This window comes from Chrysemys picta, chromosome 1 (genome assembly GCF_011386835.1).
Source record: "Chrysemys picta bellii isolate R12L10 chromosome 1, ASM1138683v2, whole genome shotgun sequence".
NCBI classification, from domain to species: Eukaryota; Metazoa; Chordata; order Testudines; family Emydidae; genus Chrysemys; species Chrysemys picta.
Genome location: NC_088791.1, coordinates 188,351,210 through 188,373,972, shown reverse-complemented (window position 1 = coordinate 188,373,972; position 22,763 = coordinate 188,351,210). Strand labels below are relative to the sequence as shown.

The 22,763-nt window shown below is 40.9% G+C and overlaps 2 long non-coding RNA genes across 7 annotated transcripts in view; one reads left to right on the top strand and one right to left on the bottom strand.

The window, feature by feature from the left end:
• The window catches only part of LOC122174227 (uncharacterized), a 36,987-nt gene extending 16,465 nt beyond the window's left edge, over positions 1 to 20,522 (bottom strand). Inside the window, exons 1-3 of one of the 2 annotated variants that reach the window (XR_006175782.2) lie at positions 20,429 to 20,522; positions 15,978 to 16,040; positions 14,572 to 14,672 (exon numbers count right to left, since the gene is read on the bottom strand). This is a non-coding gene — a long non-coding RNA (uncharacterized LOC122174227). The remainder of the gene's footprint in view (positions 1 to 14,571; positions 14,673 to 15,977; positions 16,041 to 20,428) is intronic. The other variant, XR_006175784.2, reaches the window with a different exon arrangement.
• Positions 1 to 22,763, top strand: part of LOC101931248 (uncharacterized) — a 153,377-nt gene that overhangs the window by 21,102 nt on the left and 109,512 nt on the right. For 4 of the 5 annotated variants that reach the window (XR_010594565.1, XR_010594562.1, XR_010594564.1 and 1 more), the window contains one exon: positions 1,013 to 5,386. This is a non-coding gene — a long non-coding RNA (uncharacterized LOC101931248). Of the gene's footprint in view, positions 1 to 1,012; positions 5,387 to 22,763 lie in introns of those variants that run through there. The other variant, XR_010594563.1, reaches the window with a different exon arrangement.

Genomic DNA, 22,763 nt, shown 5'->3' with positions numbered 1-22,763 from the left:
TGTCTTGCTAATATTTTGAAACATCAGTTTTAAAAATGTAATAAATTTAAAGCAGTATTCTAGTCAAACAAGGGTGTTTTGTGTGAGTGAGAAACAAACTTTAGAAATATAACATTTAGGATAAGAATCAAAATGTATAAAAGCATTATGCACAAACACCAATAGCACATGGAAAAAAAATTTTTGCTTGTGATAGTTCCAGTAAATATAGTAAAGATAGTAAGATGAATGAAGTGTTGTTCTGGCAATCTGACTGGCTAATGTAATTTTCCTGAATATAATTAATTCTGAAATGCACTAAATATAACAATTATAACTGCATCTCCAATAAAATTCACATGACAGTGTTTATTCCATCTGCAGTTTATAACAACAATAACAATCTTGGCACAAGACAATTTGTTTGGGTTAATGATCCTTGGTTGTGCCTTGGGCCTTCAGTTCCTCCCAGCCAGTCATTAATCCCCAGGAAATTTCCTACACCTTGATTGTTATTGTTTATATAATTCATTAAAAAAACTCCTCAGGAATTGCAAAGTGTGTAAAAGTAGTAGTTCACAAAGTGACTGTCTATTAAAGGCAGAGTTTGCAAAGTTCAAGAAATTAGAAACACCAATCACAGTAAATATACGTTTTGTAATAATAGTAATACCTTAATATTTTCATTCATATATTGTGTCACTTTCCATCTGAGACTATCAGTGCACTTGCTGAAGAGCTTCATTATATATAAAACTGACTCTGGCTCTTGCTGTCTAATTTGGATATTTCTAAAGCATTTACTACCTTTGTATTTAAATGCCAAAGATAATACTAGATATGTATATAATTCTTCAAAGTAATGTAAAGCTATTGGGCTGGATTCTCCTCTCACTTGTATTAGTGTAAATCAGAACAATGGTATTATATTGGTGTAAACGTAGAGTAAGTGAATTCAGATTTGTCCCCAATAATTAACCTGCCCAATTTGCCTGTGAAACAGGAAGCTAAAATTACAACCTTTATTTTACAGATGGTGAAATTCAAGCAGAGAAGGAATCTGATTTGCCCATGGCCTTCTAACTAGTCAGAGGTAGAGCAGGGATTAGAACTCTTTAACAGATTCTGAGTTTAATGATTCACTCCATCCCGTCAAACCTTCTGCAGATTTTTCTCACTGAATGTCTTGGGCAGGGCTAAATTTTGACATTTTTGTTTTTCTCTGACTTATGGAGGTTCAAAATAAATCAATTTAGGACCGTGTCCTATGACTGGTAAGAAGTCACAGAAAGAGTCTCCTTCCTCTAACACTGAACAAGTAACTTCATTAGAAGAAGGAAAATGGCATTATTCCTAATTTTTTTTCTCACTGCTTTGTTGTAGAACTTCTGCCTCAAACCTTCTCAAGCCCCCTCCTGGCTAGCATCTGTTTATAGTTGTAAACAAACAGGACACATATGCTCACACGCAGCACAGAATGAAGAGGAACAGGGCAAGTCTTGTACAGTTGTATCCTGCTGGGAATGACAACGGCACCATGATTCCTCTCTCATCACACCATTTTTTCTTCTTGGCTTCCAGTGTCTTTTGCAACCGCAGGGGAGAGATTTGGTAGGGCTGAAAGAAGGCCCTACTACCATTCCTACGATGAAGAGGAGGAGGGGATTTTTGCCAGATAAACTGTCTCCTGTTAACTGAAACTTTGTAGCGAATAGGACTCAAATGCATATCAAATGGTATACACTTTATAATGAAAACATGTCAGATCCAAATGTGTCCGATTTTAATCTAGTCTTAGATTTCCTTGAAGGCCAATTTCTTCCCCTGGCTACATGCGGTTGTGTTTTTCACTGTATGGGTTTGTCATTCTACTCAACACTGGACACAACTCAAAACACAGTTTCAGAAGCTGTTTAGGCAGGTACATATGCTCAGTTTACTGGAGCAATTGTTACCAGAATATCAGGCAACTATGCAAAGCATTAGTAATATAAAGCTCTGCCATGTAGTGGTGAAGCCATAACCCTGCATTTGAACAGGCTAACAAATACAGTACACCATACATTGGTAAGATAACTTGACTGAAGTCAATGGGAGCCTCATGTATGCATCTGAATAATAGAAATATTGGGCCCAAATCTGCCGTCAGCTATTCCACTGAAAATCCATAGTAATATGTAAAAGCAGAACTGACACTATGGAAATTAGAGATATGAAAGCTGTCCAAGCAGATTTTAATTTGTCAAAAGTATCATGGACAACTTCCTCAATGAGAAGGAACCACAATGTGAATGTTAATACTTGTACATTTAACACTTAGTCCCTACTGATATCTTCATAAAGAAGTTCATTAAAGAGACTGAGGGCTCATTTAATCTGGAATTGCACATTTTCAGGGGAAGCCTCTTCCATTTTTGATGACCTTCCTAGATCCTTCAGGGTTCCATCCTTCGCTGATTAGTCCTTGCTTTGTGGCTACCAGCTTTCTGGCCAAGGAAGACTGGATGAGGGGGCTTGAAAATGGTGAGTGCTGTTTCTGAATCAAGCAGAAAGCTTACTGATGAAGGATGGGAGGCACCTCCTCCCACAAGTGGTTGAGTTCAGTGTCTCCCCAGCATTCTCAGGGCCAGCTGGCTTGGGGAGCAAAACCCAGAGTTAAAAATAAAACAGCCACTAAATGCCGTGTTTTTCTTTTTTCCTGGACTTGACCCAACATTTTTTGGTGTAATTTCTGGCTCACTACAGCTTCAGTCTGGGCGAGCAAAGGGGTAGTTGCCCCCAAGAGAATCAAAAGCAGCAGAAATGCAGCTACATTGTAAGGACTGTTATTATGGTGGAAACACTGATTATTACTGGGAAGCGGGAGGGGAGTCATCTGTCTTCTTCATATGCTACATATCATTTTACATATGGTTTTCTGGCTAAATGCTTTTCCTTTGAATTATTCATTTGTAACATAAATTGGGTGAATGCTTTGCAAATTATCCCAGTTGCAGGGATTTTTGAAAGGCAAAATTTCAATATTTTAATGAAATATTTTAGCTTTTCAGTATATTTTAACATGCCATGGTGTTTTTAAGGGAAACCACAAGGTCATAACCAGAAAATACAAAGGTAAGAGTAGGTTATTGTTTCTGTCATTCCATAACATAATCTGAAGAGTTTAATGGCCACACGACCTTGTGTCAAATATGGCAGTTTCCTGCAATATTTTTGGGAGGTATTACACTATTAAATGCCAAAGATAATACTTGATATGTCCAAAGAGGCCCCAATCCTTCCTGGGAAGGGCTGGAAGGACAGACACTTGCCAGACTCCAAATAAGTGTTTAGCATGCATGTAAGTTCTTTTATTCTTTTTAATATGTTTTCTCTGTAATGTTTTCACCTTAAGAATAAATGTGCTTGCTTATAAAGAACTATGGGGTAACTTGGCTGCTGGCAATTACGTTGTTCATAGCCTTCAAAGAATAAGCAACGTTCAGATGCTGGCCTGCTTAGGCAGTCTGACTAGGAACATCAGTGTAGACAAAGAACAGTGCATCCTGGAAAAACCCCAGTCCGTAGGATTGCCAGGTGTCCAGTTTTCAACTGGAACACTCGGTCGAAAAGAGACCCTAGCGGCTCTGGTCAGCACCGCTGACTGGGCCGTTAAAAGTCCGGTTGGTGGCGCAGGCAAGCTCCCTACCTCCATGCCGCTCCCGGGAAACTGCTGGCATGTCCAGCTCCTAGGCATAGGGGCGGCCATGGGGGTGCTGCACACTGCCCCTGCCCGAGAGCCAGCTCCGCAGCTCCCATTGGGTGGGAACTGTGGCCAATGGGAGCTCTGGGGGCGGCACCTGTGGGTGGAGGCAGTGCGTAGATCCACCTGGCTGTGCCTCTGCGTAGGAGCTGGACATGCCAGCAGCTTCTGAGGAGGCGCCTGAGGTAAGCGCCACCTGGCGCCCGCACCCCCTCTCGTGCCCTAACCCCCTGCCCAAGCCCCCTCCCACACCCAAATGCCCTCAGCCCCAGCCCAGAGCCCCTTCCTGCACCTGAAACCACTCTTCCCCGGTCCCACCACAGAGCCTGCACCCCCAGCTGGAGCCCTCACCCCCTCCCGCACCTCAATCCTCTGCTCCAGCTCAGTGAAAATGAGCTAGTGAGCAAGGGAGGGAGGGAGGGGGGATGGAGTTAGCAGGGGGCAGGCCTCAAAGAAGGGGCAGGGCAGGCGCGGGGCCTTGGGGAAGGGGCAGGGCAGCGGGTGGGGCAAGGGTGTTCAGTTTTTGGCTGTTAGAAAGTTGGCAACCCTACCAGTTAGAAGGGACAGAGACATGGGTCTCTGCCCAAGAGAGGCAATGGCTGAGGAGTCGGGAGCCTAGAGTGGGTATGCTTGCTGGACCACAGAGGGGGTATATGGGTGCAGTTGCCCTGAACTGTGACAGACCTATCTTTAGTATTCCTCTGTGACAATTAGGGTCCAGACACCTCAAGGGGGAACAGTGGGTCTGAACCCCAAAAAATAAGCAATTGAATCAACTGGTTGTATACAATGCTGTTGTGTTTAAAAATATGTTGAGTAAGATCTTTAATAAAAGCTTATAATGTTCTGAACTTGTTGATCATTATGAGATGTGTACACACTGTGGTTATGAATCTATGTATTTATGTATATAGAATACTATGCTCATGGCCTGTACTACAATTTCAAATACACCTCACAGCAGGGAGGGCCGCCTCTCAAACCAGGTGTTTGCACAAAACCAGATGCAAGAAACGATCCCTGGTACACCTCAGGAAAAGACAAATGATGGACCATTACAGGTAAGGGCAAACACTGAGATGCCCTGACTACCAAGTTGAGAGGGAATTTCTCCCACCAGGAATCACCGCTGTCTGAGAGGAAGGGGGTAAAAAATCCTGCAAACCCTGTGAGAAGGGCAGAGATTAAATGAAAGTTATCCAAACTGAGGGACACTTTCAAAGGCAGGGGGCTTTCTGTGAATGCTGAATCCGCCCTGAGGGCTAGGGGGCATGTTGGGAAACTGTTCAAAGGCAATAGGTAACTTGTATGAGATAAGGGAATTTATCTAACATAGAAGTGCAAAGCCTGAAGTTGCATCTTTGTATTTGTTTTCTGTGTAAATTGTATGTATTTGCTTTTTCTTACTATTTCATCTTTGATTTTGATAATATATGGAGATATACCTATCTCATAGAGCTGGAAGGGACCTTAAAAGGTCATTGAGTCTAGCCTCCTGCCTTCACTAGCAGGACCAAGTACTGATTTTGCCCCAGATTCCCTAAGTGGCCTCCTCAAAGATTGAACTCATAACCCTGTATTTAGCAGGCCAATGCTCAAACCACTGAGCTATCCCTCCCCCTCTTTCTATTTTCTATTAAATCTTTTTGTTTGTTTTTACCCCAAGCAGGTCTCTGTTGTGTAAATTGTGTGGAGTGTGTGTGCCAAAGTGAACTGATAACTGGGGGCTGGTTTCATGCCTTTGGAGTAACTAGGCTGCTGGAAAAAGCAACAGAGGGTCCTGTGGCACCTTTAAGACTAACAGAAGTATTGGAGCATAAGCTTTCGGGGTGCATGCCCACTTCATCAGACCAATGATGCTCCAATACTTCTGTTAGTCTTAAAGGTGCCACAGGACCCTCTGTTGCTTTTTACAGATTCAGACTAACACGGCTACCCCTCTGATACTAGGCTGCTGGAAGTTAGGGTGAGACCTTTATGCTTGTGGGGTGGCTACTGGTATCAGGACTATGAGCCATAGCAGCATAGCATGACAGCACCCAAAGTTACAAGGGTGACAGAACCCCTGACTGACCTGGGATCTCCCCAAAACATCACATCATCCTAATGTCACAGGGCCCTGGTCCACGGCTGGGACTTCTAGGCACCACCTTTATACAAATAATAAATACTAATAACTGAATCAAGCTAAACTCAAGCCATGTGTGGCTTGAGATCACGTCTATTCTCTTTTCAGTTCTGTTACAAAACCCAGTGCTTCAGTTGAACATCTGCTACTATTCAGTCATTGGTTAATGCCTGTTGTCTTGAAAAGACTTGTAGAAATGGAGAATTGTTTAACTAAATAGATACCTTTATGTACAGAAAGTTGGCTTTACCTCAGATTTATTTCTATTTTTATGTGGCAGGAAAAGAAATATGGTATGTTAACTAAGGGCCAGATTTTAAAAGGTATTCAGGTGCCTAAAGATGCAGATAGGTGCTTCGTGAGATTTTCAGAAGTCCCTAAAATCCCATTTAAATCAACGGCAATCAACTGAAATCAGTAGGAGTTGCACACCTGAAAAATTATTCCTTTATTAATTATTCATTAATTTATATATAATTTTATATTCAGCGCAGAGTTAGGTGCGGAGAGTTTGAATGGTGTGCATAAAATAACACACTGAATGAGAATGATAAGATAACAGGGGTATTGGAACAATTTGTATAGTGGGGGTGCTGAGATACATTAAACCAAACTGTAAACCCTGTATATGATAGAAACCACTTCAAGCCAGTGGGGTGGCTAGTTCCAGCACCTAATATAAAAAGAAACAGTACATTCAATGTTCACTAAATGAGACAAGTTCTGTGGGAAAATGGTGTGTGATTATGGTGACCGTATTTCCCAAAGGGAAAACGGGACACTGCACAGGGCTGGCCTGAGCCCTCCCCGCCCCTAAGCACAGGGCTGGCCTGAGCTGCTCGCCCGAGTCCCTCTGCACCCCCCAACCCCTATGAGACCGCTATAAGGCTGGGGTCGCTGGAACCCTGTCTGCCCTCCCCCCACATGCTAGGCTGGGATCGCTGGAAACCTGCATGCCCCCGCACAAGCCCTTCCCCCCTGCAAAGGGGTGGCATCTCCACTCATTCCCCCACACATTCTTCTGCACTGCATGTCACTTTTTTGACAAAAGTTGGCATTTGTCCCGTTTGCTCTTGCCAACTGATCAAGTTGGTGGGGAAGGATTCTTCTATCACATGCATTATGACAGACAGCTATAGGTCTGCTTTCTGAGGATCCCCTCATAAGGCCATTATAGGGGCATGCTGGAAGCAGGGCTGGGGCCAGGAAGGGCATGTTAAGGATGGGACCACAACACAGGAGATTCAGAGCAGTGCAGAAGCCCAAAAGATCATAAGTCCATTGAAAGGCCATTAGGCACTTTTGAAAATTTGATGTGCAGTCAAGTTTCTTGTCTGAACTACAGTCTTTGTTACATATCCAGGACTAAATGAATGCATTTTAAAATTTAAATGTCTTATTGAACAAAATTCTGTGTTGAGAAGTAAATTTTTAACTCCTACAGCTAACACACGGGTGGGCAAAATATGGCCCATGGGCCGGCCCTCAAGCTCCTGCTGGGGAGCGCGGTCTGGGGCTTGCCGTGCTCCAGCATTCCAGCCAGGGAGCAGGGCCAGGGGCCGCTCCATGCGGCTCCCGGAAGCAGCAGCATGGACCCCCTCCAGCTCCTACGCACTCCAATGGCTCCACTCCAATGGCCCCCTCTGGCGCTCCAATGGGAGCTGCAGGGGTGGTGCCTGCGGATGGGGCAGCTTGCAGAGTTGCCTGGCCGTGCCTCCACGTAGGAGCCGGAGAAGGGACATGCCACTGCTTGCAGGAGCCACTTGAGGTAACGCCGCTCGGAACCTGCACCCCGAGCTTCTCCCCTCAGCCCCACCCCAGAGCCTGCACCCCCAGCCAGAGCCTGCACCCCTTCCCACACCCCAACCCCCTGCCCCAGCCCTGATCCCTCTCCCACCCTCTGAACCCCTCGGTCCCAGCCCAGAACACCCTCCTACATCCCAGACCCCACTTCCCTATCCCACCCTGGAGCCCCATCCTGCACCCTGAACTCCTCATTTCTGGCCCCACCCCAGAACCTGCACCCCTAACCAGAGCCCTCATCCCCTCCTGCACCCCAACCCCAATTTTGTGAGCATTCATGCCCGCTTTACAATTTGTATTCCCAGATGTGACCCTCGTGCAAAAAAGTTCGCCCACCCCTGAGCTAACATAACCAGTTCTAAAATAAACTGATACACAGTAATTTCCTCCCAAAATAACATTATATTATTTAGAGCTTATCTATTTAATATAAATCTGAGTAGACTTCATAGTTTAATATGGTCACACACTATTGACAACATAACCACTAGCTAAATGCACAGTGCTCATTAAACAAAAACAATTAGCTCTTCTGCTGGCCTATTCACATCGCATTTACTGTTGATAAAAAGTTTCTTTCTTTATGAAGGAAGATTTTGAAAACCTGTTTTTTTTGTTTCGCTAGCTTTGCCCACATTCTTCTTACATTAGAAAAGCTTGAACAAATTGAAATGCCTAATTCACAGTACAGTTTGTACTATAAACATGCTACAGTTGTCAACATACACTACAGAAACACTCCGGGGTAAGAAATAGATGGAATTGAATGCACATTAACCCATGTTGCTAAGCTGCTTGCAGGAGGAAAGCTATTTTTAAAAACATCCAGCCAAGCCATGGTAGGATTCTAAAAGCCTATATTTGGAGTAATTATGTTTTATCTTGGCTAATTACAGTCGTCATGTTATATAATTAAATATATAATTCAGTGATTTCCCTTTGTGTAATAAAGAACTCCAGATGGTGACCATCAGCCATTTCATAGTGGTGTAGTGCAGCAGCCCAGCAATTAAGAGCATCTAGGGAAATGTTTTTTTTAAAGTGCTGGCTCGTTTTATGGTGTGGTTCATTTAAGGAAATAAATAAACTACAGTAATTCTTCACATTTTTTATTCCACAAAAGTTCTATAAAATTCTGGTTATATCCAAGCTCTTTTATAAAATAATTTAAAATGTTGGCAAAGCAAGTCTGTTATCAAAACAAATTCCTATTCCATATGATTCATGATATAAAATGCGGTTATACTAATATTGTCTATAGGATTTAAAATATATACTCTATAAAAAGTTAAATCTATATAAAAGTCAATATACTTTAGGACATTTTTGTCTAAATTACTTAAATTCCATTGGACAGATTTATAATACAATCAAGGAAACAAAAGTTATTATTACAAGTTCACCTTTCCCCAGTAATACGTACCTTAAAATGGTTCCAAGCCTAGCCTAATGTCAAAACTAATTTAATCACACAAAAGCAGAATTAGCACAATTGCAGAGATTTGATATAATCCAGGCACTCTCAGGAAAGAGAAAAGCTAAACTGTGGTTTGAATTTTGATTAGGGGAAAATATTCCTCAAAAATGAGCTAAGAAGCCTCCAAAATTTTCTTTTATGAAAAATTGTTTCATTATCTTTCCCTTTTGGTGCCCAGAAACCCCATTGCACAGTGGGTGGATTAGAAATACGAACACAGAGCCAGATTCTTATACCCATATCAAGTTAGCTCCCAACCCTGCAAATGTTTATGCTTATGAGTAACTTCATGCATGCAGGTAGTCACGTAGTTAAGCTGGGACTACTTGTGGAATAAGGATATTCTAAATCTAAAGACTGGAGAATCTTCCCCATGATAGTGATTCTCTTATTTACATCCATGTAAATCAGGATTAATTTCTCTGAAATCAGTGGATTTATTCCAGTGTAAAGCCCATGAGAGATCATCATGAGATCATACTATGGAGGTGCCGGTCCAGACATAAGATGGTATTCTAATAGGACATGCATCTCTTTTTTTCTCTACTTGTCTGTGGGTGGTTTCAGTGTGAAATTTCAGTGTTAGTTTTTATGTCCTTTGAATTTTCTGTGTAGATTTTTTTTGTTTGTTTTAGTGTAATACATTTGGAATAGGAAGTGTTTGAAATTGGTTCTAGCTGAAATTTGATAGGGTTCTTCAGATTTTATGTTTAAATTTACAAAAAAAATTGGCTGAGAGGTGACTCTTAAGGTGATCTGCAACCATGGGTAGTTGTTGAACAGAAATATTTAGGATTAAAGGTCATAAAATCTCCTGTAAACACAAAAAATTGCTCTTTTTCAATGTATCCACCATGTATGATTGTTTCAGTGGAACTGAAGCCACAGATTATCCTTAGTTAAGATGGCTGGCACTTCCCTGCAGTCTGGTCAGGCAGAAGTTTAGGTAAAGATGATCACCATCTCACATTGTCCTCAAAGGATTGAACCTAGCTTGCCCTCTCGGAGGATGTTAGCTGTCAGGAGACGAACAGACATACTGTGAGGACTAGGTGAACATGATGGGACAAAGAGGGCAGGAGAATCTCAGGTCTGGTCTATACTACCCGCCTGAATCGGCGGGTAGAAATCGACCTCTCGGGGATCGATTTATCGTGTCCCGTCGGGACGCGACAATCGATCCCCGAATCGGCACTCTAACTCCACCAGCGGAGGTGGTAGTAAGCGCCGCCGACAAAAAGCGGCAGAAGTCGATTTTGCCGCCGTCCTCACAACGGGGTAAGTCGGCTGCAATATGTCGAATTCAGCTACGCTATTCACGTAGCTGAATTTGCGTATCTTAAATCGACTCCCTGCTGTAGTGTAGATGTACCCTCAGTGAAATTGAGGAAAACTGGTGCTTGCGTGTGTGTGCACGCATACACATATGGACGCACCTGCACACTTGCAAGGGAATGTGGAGAACAGGGAGGGAAACTGTAGGGAGGGAGATTAAAGGAAAATAGGGGGTTCAGAAGGGAGTCTGAGCAGGTTTTGTGGAGCATGGGGCAAGGTGGTTGTTCAGCCTCCCTTTCAACCGATGGCATTTCTGTGTTGGATGTGGAAGGGGTAAGAGTGAGTTAACAACTGGCACCAGTGGATGCAGCAGGTATTAGGGAGAGTGGTTCCTGATTTTAAAGGAAAAACTGTTAGTTCATGAGAGATGGCTGTAGATGGCATGATACTCTCTTGCATGAATCTTTTGTAAAACATGAGATTTGGCAGGATTATAACAAATTAATGGATGATTGCTCTAGTCTAGTCTGTTTTGTATTCTACCCTGAGTCATCCATTTAAGTATTGGTGAGGTTTGTTAAGGTCAAACTTCCTTCTAGTATTGAATTGCATTGTTTTCCAGCTATTCTCTATTCCCATTTAAAAAGTAATGGACAGTTCATGAATGGATCCTTAGTTATGCATCCGAAGAAGTGGGCTGTAGTCCACGAAAGCTTATGCTCTAATAAATTTGTTAGTCTCTAAGGTGCCACAAGTCCTCCTGTTCTTCTTTTTCCAAAAAGACATTTGATACAGAATTCCAAATGCATATTTGGGCATATTTAGCAACCGGGTAGGGTTTCATCCTCCTTTTATGTGTTACAATTGCAACTGGAAAAGTATGATGGTAAAGGTGGTAACTATACCAGAGAAACAGAACTGAGTTTCTGTTTGCCTAGCAGAAAAAATGATTAAACATATTATAGAGTTAGTTATAGCCTTACTCCATTACAAGCAATTTAGAGTCCCTTCAGTGCACAGTCCTAGGGAGCACAACTGACCCTTGATATAAATTAATGTTTGCAATCTTGGAAAAACATGGCCATTTAGAATTACTACTCTATTAAAAGGTGGTTTGTGAGCAATGTGATTTTTTCCCCCTTGGAGAAAGCTGGAAATAGTTCAGGAAAGTAACCACATTTTGTGAAGTGAAATTGTATACAAACATTCAACATAAGTAACAGAGTCTAATTACAGATTTGAAGTGGAGAGGTGGATTAGATAACACAGTCATGAAAGTAAATGTAGGGCAGATGAAGGCATCTAAAAGTGCCTATTCTCACCGGATGTTGATGTTTAGCTTCAAATTTTACAGTATTTCTGAAGACCTAAATCTCAGAATAGATTTCTAGCTGCACTTCCCTTCTCACGCTATTTAGGCCAAGGATCCCCCTAGAAGACTTCTAAAGAGGGCTTACCTGAAGAGGTCTCTGGGGTTATGTCTACACTGCAATTAAACACCAGTGGCTGGCCCGTGTTAGCTGACTCGGGCTTGCAGGGCTCAGACTGTAAAACTGAGGTGTAGACACTGGCTTGGGCTGGAGCTCAGGCCCCATTGAGGGTCCCAGAGGTCAGGCTCCAGCCCAAGCCCTGAACATCTAAACTGCAATTTTACAGCCCCACAGCCCAAGCCTTGTGAGCCTGAGTCAGTTGACATGGGCCAGCCGAGGGTGTTTAATTGCAGTGTAGACATAACCTGATATTGCAAGACCCACCTTCCTGTTAATTACCACTAGCAACAACATTTCATTATCCAGCCAGTAGGAGGTGTTCTTGTAACAGCAAAAAGCTGAAGGCCTTGTCAAACTTGCCAGCTGGAACAGAAAACTATTCTGTCACTCATGTAGCCCAATGTCTTGTATTTCAAAAATAACAAGCACAAAAAAATTGCACAGTCTAATTGTTTTTATCAGCAACACCAGCTTTAATTCAGTGCAAGTATTATAGCCATCTAATTTTCAAACTTGCTCAGCTATTTCCTGGAGCAGCTGCAATTCAAACATTTCTAAGTTAGTTAGATGTTGTATCCTAATGTTGAGAGGATTGACAAATAGTTTTGGGGTGGTTTTTTCAGTGTGGGGTGCTGAAGGAACGAAGGCAGAACTTAATATATTTAACATTGCAATTGCCACTTAAAAAATGAATTAATTATTGACTGAATCTTTACTTCCAGAATTTGAATATTTTTATCTTGACTCCTCTTGATATCTCTTAGTGTTAGACATTGTATGCCAGCATAACACATTTTAATCTGTTTATGGAACCACTTAGCTCTTTAGTAGATTTTCCTTTAAATAATCCAGGGTGGTTTTGTTTGTTTCTCGAGAATTTAACCCCAAGTCTTTTCTTTTTTTTTATCTTGGTATTCACAAAAGTTCATCATTTAGGGTCTGGTCATGCTCCCATTGAAATAAATGACAAACTCCCACTAACTTTAATAGGAATTGGATGGGGGTCCTTAATTAGTAAGTTTTGTTCTTTTATTAATGATGTAACTGAGAAATACAAATTGAAAAAGTTGCTTTTAGGAATAAAGAAATATCACATTATGTTTGTGCCTCTTTCTGTCCCCCCCCTTTATCTGTCATCTCCATTTAGACTGTAAGCTATTGCAGGCAGGGATGGTCTCTTGTGGGTATGGTGCCTAAACAATGGGGCCCCAAACTTGGTTGGGATTTTTAGGCACTACTATCATACAAATAACTAATAATAAGCAGTAATTAAAATCCCATAACATTTCAGTCCTTGCATACTGGCTCTGCCATCTTTATCAAATGTTTAAGAAGCTTTACAAATCTGCACTATGAACATTAGCTACAAACAACAGAATTTTAGCTGTATTGAATACATTAAAAATGTGGGGCTAGATTCTTTGGTCTGTCTAACCTGTGCCTCATAGAAGATGTAGTGGGGTCATTAAATATGCTTTCTACTTCTCAATTCTATTCTTCACAGCTGCATTACACCAATACATCTGCTCTGTGTCCACCTGGAGGTATGGCCTAATTACAAAATGGTCTTGTCATCTCATCTGAATGTTGGCAGCTCGGAATATATATCTCTAAGTGGCTCATATCTTGGTTGCAACAGTTCTACTCTCTCTCCGCCAGGGGTCCCAGAGCACAGGCTCCAGACTGAGCCCAAACGTCCACACCACAATTAAACAGCCCCTTAGCCTGAGCCCTGTGAGCCCGAGTCAGCTAACAGGGACCAGCTGTGGGGTTTTTAATTGCAGTGTAAACATACCCTGTGTCGGCTTGCTCCTTTACAAGAAACCAAAATGCTATACTTGAGTAACACAATGGGACTTCTTTCTCATTAATAATTTTACCAGTCAGATACTTTTGAACAACTTAGGAGAAAATCCTGAAAACATTTGCATAGCACCCGTTAAAATTCTCATTCAAAATCTTAGGCCTTTCATCATAATTGGGACATTAGAGATTTCAAGGCCTCACTCCTTGCAGTAAAAAAATAAGTTACAATGTGAAAGGCACACTGAGCTCAAGACTATCTCTCTGGATAAATTTAGTATGTTAAATACACTACTAAAACACTGCTTAGAGAGGTTGAAAATTTTTGGGAACACATCAGTTTGGGAACACATGTCATTGGTCAAATCCTGGCATTCACATTCCAAACTGTGCTTATATAATAAAGTCAAAGATTCATCTAGTCAGTTTGTACAATGTAATATTTGGCCTTATAGCCAATGTAGCTTTAGATAAAGACATCGGGTGAAATCCTGTCCCCACTGAAATCAATAGCAAAATTCCCATTGATTTCAGTGGGCCATGACTTCATCCACAGGGAATATGTGTTGAGGGTCATTGTTGACAATCCATAGAGCCATATGACCAGTGTTCAGTGGTAGTGAAAAGGACAAACAAGTCTTGTTTTTATACAAGTGAGAAGTCCCACATATATATGTGGATAAGGAATAGAGATATGTGGGGCTTCTCTAATCACTTTTTGAATGTATTATGTTACATTGGCCACCACATTACAAAATTAATACTGATTTTTTTTCAGTAAGAGCTATGAAGAAGAATTAGTCAGAGTTAGTCTACTGTCATACAGTGAGAACAGCTGAAAAGTATTGTATATAAAACATTGGAAATTCCTCACTGGGGGAAGAATTATTGAATTATACATTTCCTTGATGTCCTGCAGTGCTGAGCAAAGCTTCAGAAACCATCAGAGGGGCACATAGGCTAGTGCCAAAGATCCTAAAAATAAAAAGTAAAAACGGGCTGATGCCAAAAAGCTCTTTGAGACAGTAAACCATATTTTGTGTTTGAGTGTCAATAGGAAATATATCCGGGGAAATATCTCATGCTCTGAACAAATCAAATGTGCCGACAGGATCTGGGTTTGGCAACAGGATATGAGTGACAATTAAATAAACTCCCAGGAATCTCCTCTCTCCCTTCTGACTTGTGTCTGCCACAGGCCCAGCAGACAGCAATTTCTTCACTGTAGTATGAGGGATATGTGTGTGTTTTTGGGGGATGGGAGGAAGGCATACATTGTAGAGGCAGCAGCTCCCTTTACAATAAATATGGCAGCTGCTTTGAGTGGGATAAACTGCCCCTGTCTCCTCTTTGTTTTGGCTTTCTGTTAATCAAAATTCAATACTGAAATGGGACATGGAGATTGCTCTGACCGGCCTTTAGGTACTACTGTAATAATACTAGTAAGTTAGCCAATTTCATTTTCTGAGTGCCCTTTTCTGACTTCAAAGACTAATCTTGGTAATGTTTGAACAGACATTTCAGCCAAAGTAGTGGAAGAGGGATGACATCTATCAGGGGCTAGATGTGTGGTTCTGTTTAACTTCATGAACTCCTGAAATTCCGATTAAGTAAACTGTGGAATATCATTGATTATCTGTTCTGGGAAAACCAGGTTTTACAAACAACAGTACTTCAGTAATATATGCTGGTATTGCAGATGTCTTGCAAAATAGTTTCAGCCATTTGGAATAGGCTTAGGTCACAAGGTATATTTGGAAGTCATAGAAGGTCACTATCTCAGCTACTTTACCATCCTGAGTTAAAATCAAGGCACAGTTCTCTTTGCGGTAGCTGGCTGGGCACTTTCATCTTGTTGGCTGATATCAAGTCATAGGCCTATGTGAAGTTACTAACTAAATATCTCTGCCTTGCTGGGAGAATGCCAGGTTATAGGCCTCTTAGAAGTTCCTGGCTCTACACCACCAACTTGCTGAGCTGACATTGAGGCCTCTGGGAGGTTTCCAGGCTCAGTAGACACAACTTCCTGGATTGGAAGTAGGTGTCTGTGAGTATACTAGTTCAGAAGTGCTAGCTTGCTGGGCTGAAGCCAAAGCATAGGCCGTTGACTGTTTACACTGCTCAACTCTGCTATCTGCCTTGACTGATTTCAAGGGACAGGTTTTTGTGAGTTCACTGACTCACCATATCTAATTTGCTGGGCAGTGGGGAAAGATCGCTGTAAGGTTACTGGTTTAGCACTAGTGGTAAAAAGAGATCAAAATAGATGGGGGAACTCACAGTTCTGGTGCTTTTCTGTCATTATGAGTGTTCACATCCTGTAGCGATATGACATTGTATCATCTTGTGTGATGGGATATGGCATGGAGAAGAGATTGGGGACAAGGAAATAAACATACCCGAAATGAGTGCATGTTCCCAGGAAGACACATAGCCAGCGAACAAGTACTGTTCTAGAAAAGAGACAGGGGATTTCCAACATGAACAATTCTTCTCCCAACAGGTGCTGGTGCTGCTCCACCTACTGGCACAAAGGCTTGGCACTGCATAACAACCCAGCCAGGTACAACACTCCCCTGAGCTAAGGAAGTACTGTTACATCTACATTTTAGAGATGGAGGACTGAGAGACACAAAACTAAAGCAACTTGCTCAAGGTCACACAGATAGTCTTCTGGCAGAGCACGGAATCAGTTCCCCCAAATCCCAAGTTAGTGTTCTAACCACTGGTCTATCCTTCCCTCCTAAGTGTTAACCAATACTTTACAAAGTCTGGGCCTATTAAGCTTCAGAACTATGTCTGAACTTCTAGCCACCTCCAGACCCTACTTAAAATTTAAGATCAACCTTCACCTCCACCTCAAAGTTCCTCAGTATCTGGGGACTTACACCACCAATTCTGCCATATCTCTCTCAAATCCCATGTCATCCATCTTGATCCATATTCAGGAGGAAGTTTACTACAGTTCTCCAAAGGGACAGACTTCTAACAGTATACTTTAGTAAAGAAGAAAAAGGAAATTCTGGAGTGTGGGGCTATCTCCTAACTTCTGCTATGCACCTCTCTAACCATTATGCAAGCGTATATCTTCTCTATCACTGAGAATCACTTTTCTGTACCTCACAATGCCAGTCAAAGCTACTTCAAAACATAAGCCTGCAACTTCAGAAGTATAATTTGTTCTAGTTAACTGTTTTGAGAAAAAAAACAGTAACTTTTCAGTTGTTCAACACCATATCTGAGACCATTGGGCACATAAATAATAACTGAGCACTGCTCTAGTTCTTTAAGAAATTAAGCTTTTCAGCCTCTCTTTTGCTGTTTAGGTCTTTAGGGAAAATAAAGTGTGTGACAGTAAAAAAGCATGTGACTTAAAACTTGTTGAAACCTTCTGGTTCCAGTGGTTAGGACACAGCTCTTGGCTCTCAGAAGATGAGGTTTATGGAAGAGAAGCTGATAAGTAACATATGATCATGTAAGAAGAACATTTTTAAAATGTTAACCTTTTCTTAAGATATTAATGGATGAATTTGCAATTGATTCTCAAGACCTAAAACAATTTGCAGCTGTAACTTTTCCTAGGAACATATATCTGCTATGCTAAATCTGTGAAGGCCTGTATGATACCATTTTATATTTTCACTTAGGTTTTAGTTTTATTATATCACTTTTAAACTAGTTTTATCCTCTTATTCCATTGTACTTAACGATTCCCATTTATGGGTTTTATAGTACATGATACTTCTCTGTGTGAAGAAGCTACAGTAAAAATTCAGTATCTTGCCTATCTTTACTGTGCCATGAGGTTTAACAGTTTCACTGTGATACATATGGAAAGATTATAGTAGAATGTCATCCTTCTGATCACATAACAATAAATCAGGAAAATATTAGAAATTACAGTTTACATGCTTATTAGGCAGTAAAGGACCCAGTACATTAGGACCCAAACGTTTCAATTAGGGTGCCTACATTTAGGCATCTAAATAAAAGCAGCCTGACGTTTCACATTGAGTACCCACAGTCAAGTGAAGCTGCAGGTACTAAAATCGGCCATTTTTTGGGTGTCTAAATATGAATGTAGATGCCTACTATAACTTTAGGCACCTAGGTAATCAGTAGCGTAATTTAGTTAGCAAGTTATCTTCACAGTGTTTTGAGTAATACCTATGCCTACCCATAGAATGGAGACGTGCCTTACAGATGACTGGATGGGATGGTTGTTCAGCTTTTCCATATTGAATATGTTTAAAAGAAAGTGTGCCTGGATTTGATCTACCTTTCATATTTTAACACTCCTGTGCTGGATAAAGATTCCTGAATTTCTTGTAAATTGAGTGAGTGATAGTTAGATTACACTAAGTACATGATCCCGACTTGGCTCTGGCATCTTGTTAGGTTTTAAGTTAAAGCTCTGAATACTGTACACTTGCAAAGGAGCCACTTGAGAGAGCTATACAATTACCAGCACAGAGAGTCAAACCACTCCAGAAAAGCCTAACTGAAGAGGTCAGCAGCAGGTAAACTATATACTGTGTACTGAATTCCCAACCTCTCAGAATTGGTGGCCACTGCCAGTTTGAATTACATTGTGCTAGGAACTCACACCACTGTATGCATCATTACTGAATCTGCCTGAGAAATGTCTGTTAACTTCACTTATTTATTCCAGACTGTATTTTACCCTATATATTTCATCTCATATTATTTACAGTGCTTTGCTTTGTATTCTTACCTCATTTAGTGAATGCAAAGCTAATTTGGCTTCTTCTTCTTGAGACTTTAAAAGAGTCTCATCCTTTTTGCAGAAGAGGCATAAGAGTGATTTAATTTGAAGAACCAGTTCAGTACTTCTGTTATTTTTGCAGGAAGCTTAAAGACCAAGTAGTGCAAATTCACCTAGAACAATTTTTGTTTGGTCTAAATTAAACTTTCCCATTTTAATATCATAATTATGGAATGTACCAAATAATCAATTATTTAGTTGGGAATAATCTTTCCAATGCTGCAGAATAGTTTATAGCCGCTGTGCTTAAGATGGCTAGGTGTCTTTTGTGTATGCGTGGTTTTTTATTTACTTGTTGATATAAGCATTAATAAAGACAAACTGGTGATTTTAAAGGGTGTACACTTCAAAAAATAAGACTGCAAACACTAATGAACATATGAAGGCCTGCTAATGACATTTTGGCATATATAACAGCTGGGTCAAGGTTTTCAATGTGAGTAGTAATGTTGAGTATCTCAGTTCTTGCATACACCAACCTAAGACACTTCAAATGTGGAAAAGTTTTAGAAAAGTGCAGCGCACACAGCTCAAAATAAGGCATCTCACATTGGTCACCCAAAAATTGACATCAGCATACCCTGAGTAAGTTACCCAAGGTCACCTGTGAAGCCTATGGCTAAGCAGGGGATCTGAACCCAAATGTCTCAGATCACATAATAGCATCCTATCCACCAATCCATCCTTCCTGTCTAAATTGCTGAACTTCTGCCCAGCCCCAAGCCCTCCTATTCCTTCTCAATATATGTACTTGGCCCAGGGTATGTACTGCTCATTTTTGTTTATTTACATTTTTACAATGGACAAGTCAAATTTCATATATAAAGATTCTGCTGGATTTGGTTAGCTTCTCCCACTGTGTTTTTTAACAGTAGGGAAAATGTATTTTATTCATCCTCTTACAATTTCAAGTCAACTGAAGGGATTTTCCTCAGTGTGAAAAAACAATCATTTCTGGGCACCGATCAAGCATGTAAAAGTTCAGCTCATAAAGTGGGTATTTTGGAAAATGTTGTATTTCTGAAACAGGTGCTGAGTGTGTTGTAATGGTCCATACTAGCAACTGATACAATATCATTAACTTTTATAAGGGATTTCTTGTTATTCATAGAATATCAGGGTTGGAAGGGACCTCAGGAGGTCATTTAGTCTAACCCCCTGCTCAAAGCAGGGCCAATCCCCAACTAAATCCCCCAAAGGTCCCCTTTAAGGATTCAACTCACAACCCTGGGTTTAACAGACCAATGCTGAAACCACTGAGCTATCCCTTCCCCCACCAAGTTTTTTTCCTCCCATTTTAGCTGCAAGATGGATTCAAGCATCTTTAAATTCATAAGCAACTTTGAACTAATCAGGACATCACAATCTAGCAGATGGCAGGTAGGGTTCCTTCAATCATCTTCTCCAGGAAGTACTACCAGCTGGACTGCTTGTTATGCAAGTTGTTGCTACAGTGAGTGCAATAACATGGACTGTTTCTAGGTATAGCAAAACAACCATTAAGAGACTTCTTGGAGGTATAGACATAGAGGAAACTACAGTTTCATTTTCAATTATACATATTTGAATAATATACAAAGTATAAAAACCAGGTATAAAATATTTTTATTAAATCTTCTATTTTAATTAAATTTGTGCAAACCACTTCAGAAGATTTTTTTAATATAATTTAGATGAAAACTGGCTGACTTCAGCTCTTCTCACTTTACATAAAATGATTTTCCTGCCACCTGAAGTTAGGGTGACCAGATGTCCTGATTTTATAGGGACAGTCCCAATTTTTGGGTCTTTTTCTTATATAGGCTCCTATTACCCTCCACCGATTTTTCACACTTGCTGTCTGATCACTCTATCTGAAGTACATCTATTGTTAGGGGAAGAGGTGTTTGCAAAAGTTCCATTTTGGGACACATAATGTAATCAGTGAGGATGATCATCTCCTTACCTTAAAGGAAAACTTTCTAGGGCAATTATGCAGTACAAAGTGGTGTTCCAATCCCGCATCTGGTACTCTGAAGCTATCCATTCATATCAATGACTTAAAAATAGCTACCCTACTGGTATGAACACTTTACTCCTTGTAGGGACAAAAATGGATCCCTGGCTGCCAAGACAAAAACTGCATGGATATTCTCCTTTGAATTAATGAAATGGGGTATGAGGAAAGCTTGATGGCTCTGTGTTAAGTCCCATGTTTACATTGATATTTTATTTTAAACACAAAGGGCTGAGTTTTCAAACTTGATCACCCAAAATAAATACCTAAATTGTACATTTGATGCTCAAAAAATACATAAAGTGGGATATGACATATTTTACCATATTAGTGCTGATGCACATTAATCTTCTACCTGAGAAGCCCAACCTTAAAGATGGTTCTCTATCGCTTTATTTGTTAATGGGCTTATTCAGCCAGTTCATGAAGGTGCATATATTCTATTCTCTTTCCATTCTAGTGGTACTTTGTGATTTTGGTAGAAGAAAGAATGAGAGTCTGCCCTTTCTTGTGTTCTAAAATATCTTCTCTGTTAACAGCCTGTTGCATTTGTGCTTATTAATGATGGCCTGGATATTGATGGGAAAGCCATGCCAACAAACTTCCATAGCTGATTATTTTTAAATTAAAAATTAGTAATACAAAATGTGGTGTTTGAGTCTCTAGTCAGCTGCTTCTTAGATGGGGTGAGTTCTGCTAGATGACAAGGCTCAGGATTCCAGTTCTAACATGTAGTTTCCTATTTGAACTATCATACCACTCTGTCCTTTATAAAGAAGTCGCCCCTTCATATCTTAATATGGCACTGTGGCCTGCACGAGTGTGATACCATACCTCCCCAAATGTCTTGCATTTCAGGAATGCTTGAACAGCTGAAGTAACATGAATAATATGAAGAATGTACCAGCAAGACATTCATGTTCCTAATAAAACAATTCTGTAAAGTTAGTCGTTACACTTATATTTTATAGTGGGTGTATTAATTTTAATGTCTCTTTTATTAACATTTTATGCAAATCATGCCCATTAATATAAAGATTTGTTGGCCCCTCAAACTTTTGGCACATTACCAGTATGAACCACTGTATCCCCTGAGTCTAGCTCACAGAATAGTCTTTGTTTGCACTTTCCCCTGGGTCCTCTTCACATGATTCACTCCTTTAATGGACCTCACGTTCCACCCTCCCTCTCACTCCCCACAAAAGACATCCATCATTGGGCAGATCGTCATGAACGGAGAATAGCCAATGTGGTCTTTGTTCTTAGATGGATGTTTGGCAAATAAGTGGATAATTTAAAACATAAATGTTCATGCATAATAGCCAAGTTTGTGGCTCAAATGAATGGATACCAGATTTTCCAAAGTACGTTTCCCTTCCTTGGTCTCTTGTACATTTTCCCTCCCTTCATTCCACTGCTGAGTTTTATGAGGCATTATCTCTTGAACATCTACATCCTTCAGAACCATGCAGCAACCTTAGTACGTTCCCTCCAGGGAGCTTGGGTACAAACTCTGGTTGGCAGCCTGTGCTGAAGCTCATGCCATCACATCTACATTGCTATTGTTACCCGTGGTGGCTAGGTTAAAGCTAGCATGGATTAGTGTGACCAGATGTCCCGATTTCATAGGGACAGCCTCCATATTTGAGGCTTTTTCTTATATAGGCATCTATTGCCCCCCCACTCCCTGTCCTGATTTTTCACACTTGATATCTGGTCACCCTAGCATGGATATGCCTATTTGTGCTACAACCACACCCTCCTTTGCAATGTAGACATATCCTTAAGGTATGTCTACAATGCAGCCAGGCAGTGTGACACAACGCCTGTAGGCATACCTTAGCTAGCTTTGATCTAGATACCTTGAGTAATAATAGCACTGTAGCCGTGGCAGCAGGGGTGGCAGCGTAGGGTAGCCCCCTCAGGTTGGGCCCTGGGTACATACTCAAGTGGCTAATTAGATCAAAGCTAGCTGAGTTATACCTATATGAGCTGCAATCCCCCCCCCCCGATTGTAATGTAGACAAACCCATAGTAATGTCTTCAAGACCTGTAGGCCATGTTACATGTAACAGGATTTTGATGCTATATTCTGCATCATTCCCTTTTTTTGGAGGTTGAAAGTGATTTTTCTTATCCAGGCATGTGAACATTCATCTTGTGTCCTGCACTTAAGCTCATATACAGTTCTAGTAGCGCCAGCAAGAGAGAGTGTGGAGGCATCTGGGGAATCAGCCTTGGGAACATTTACTAGACTGTATATATTGATCAGAATATTTGATAT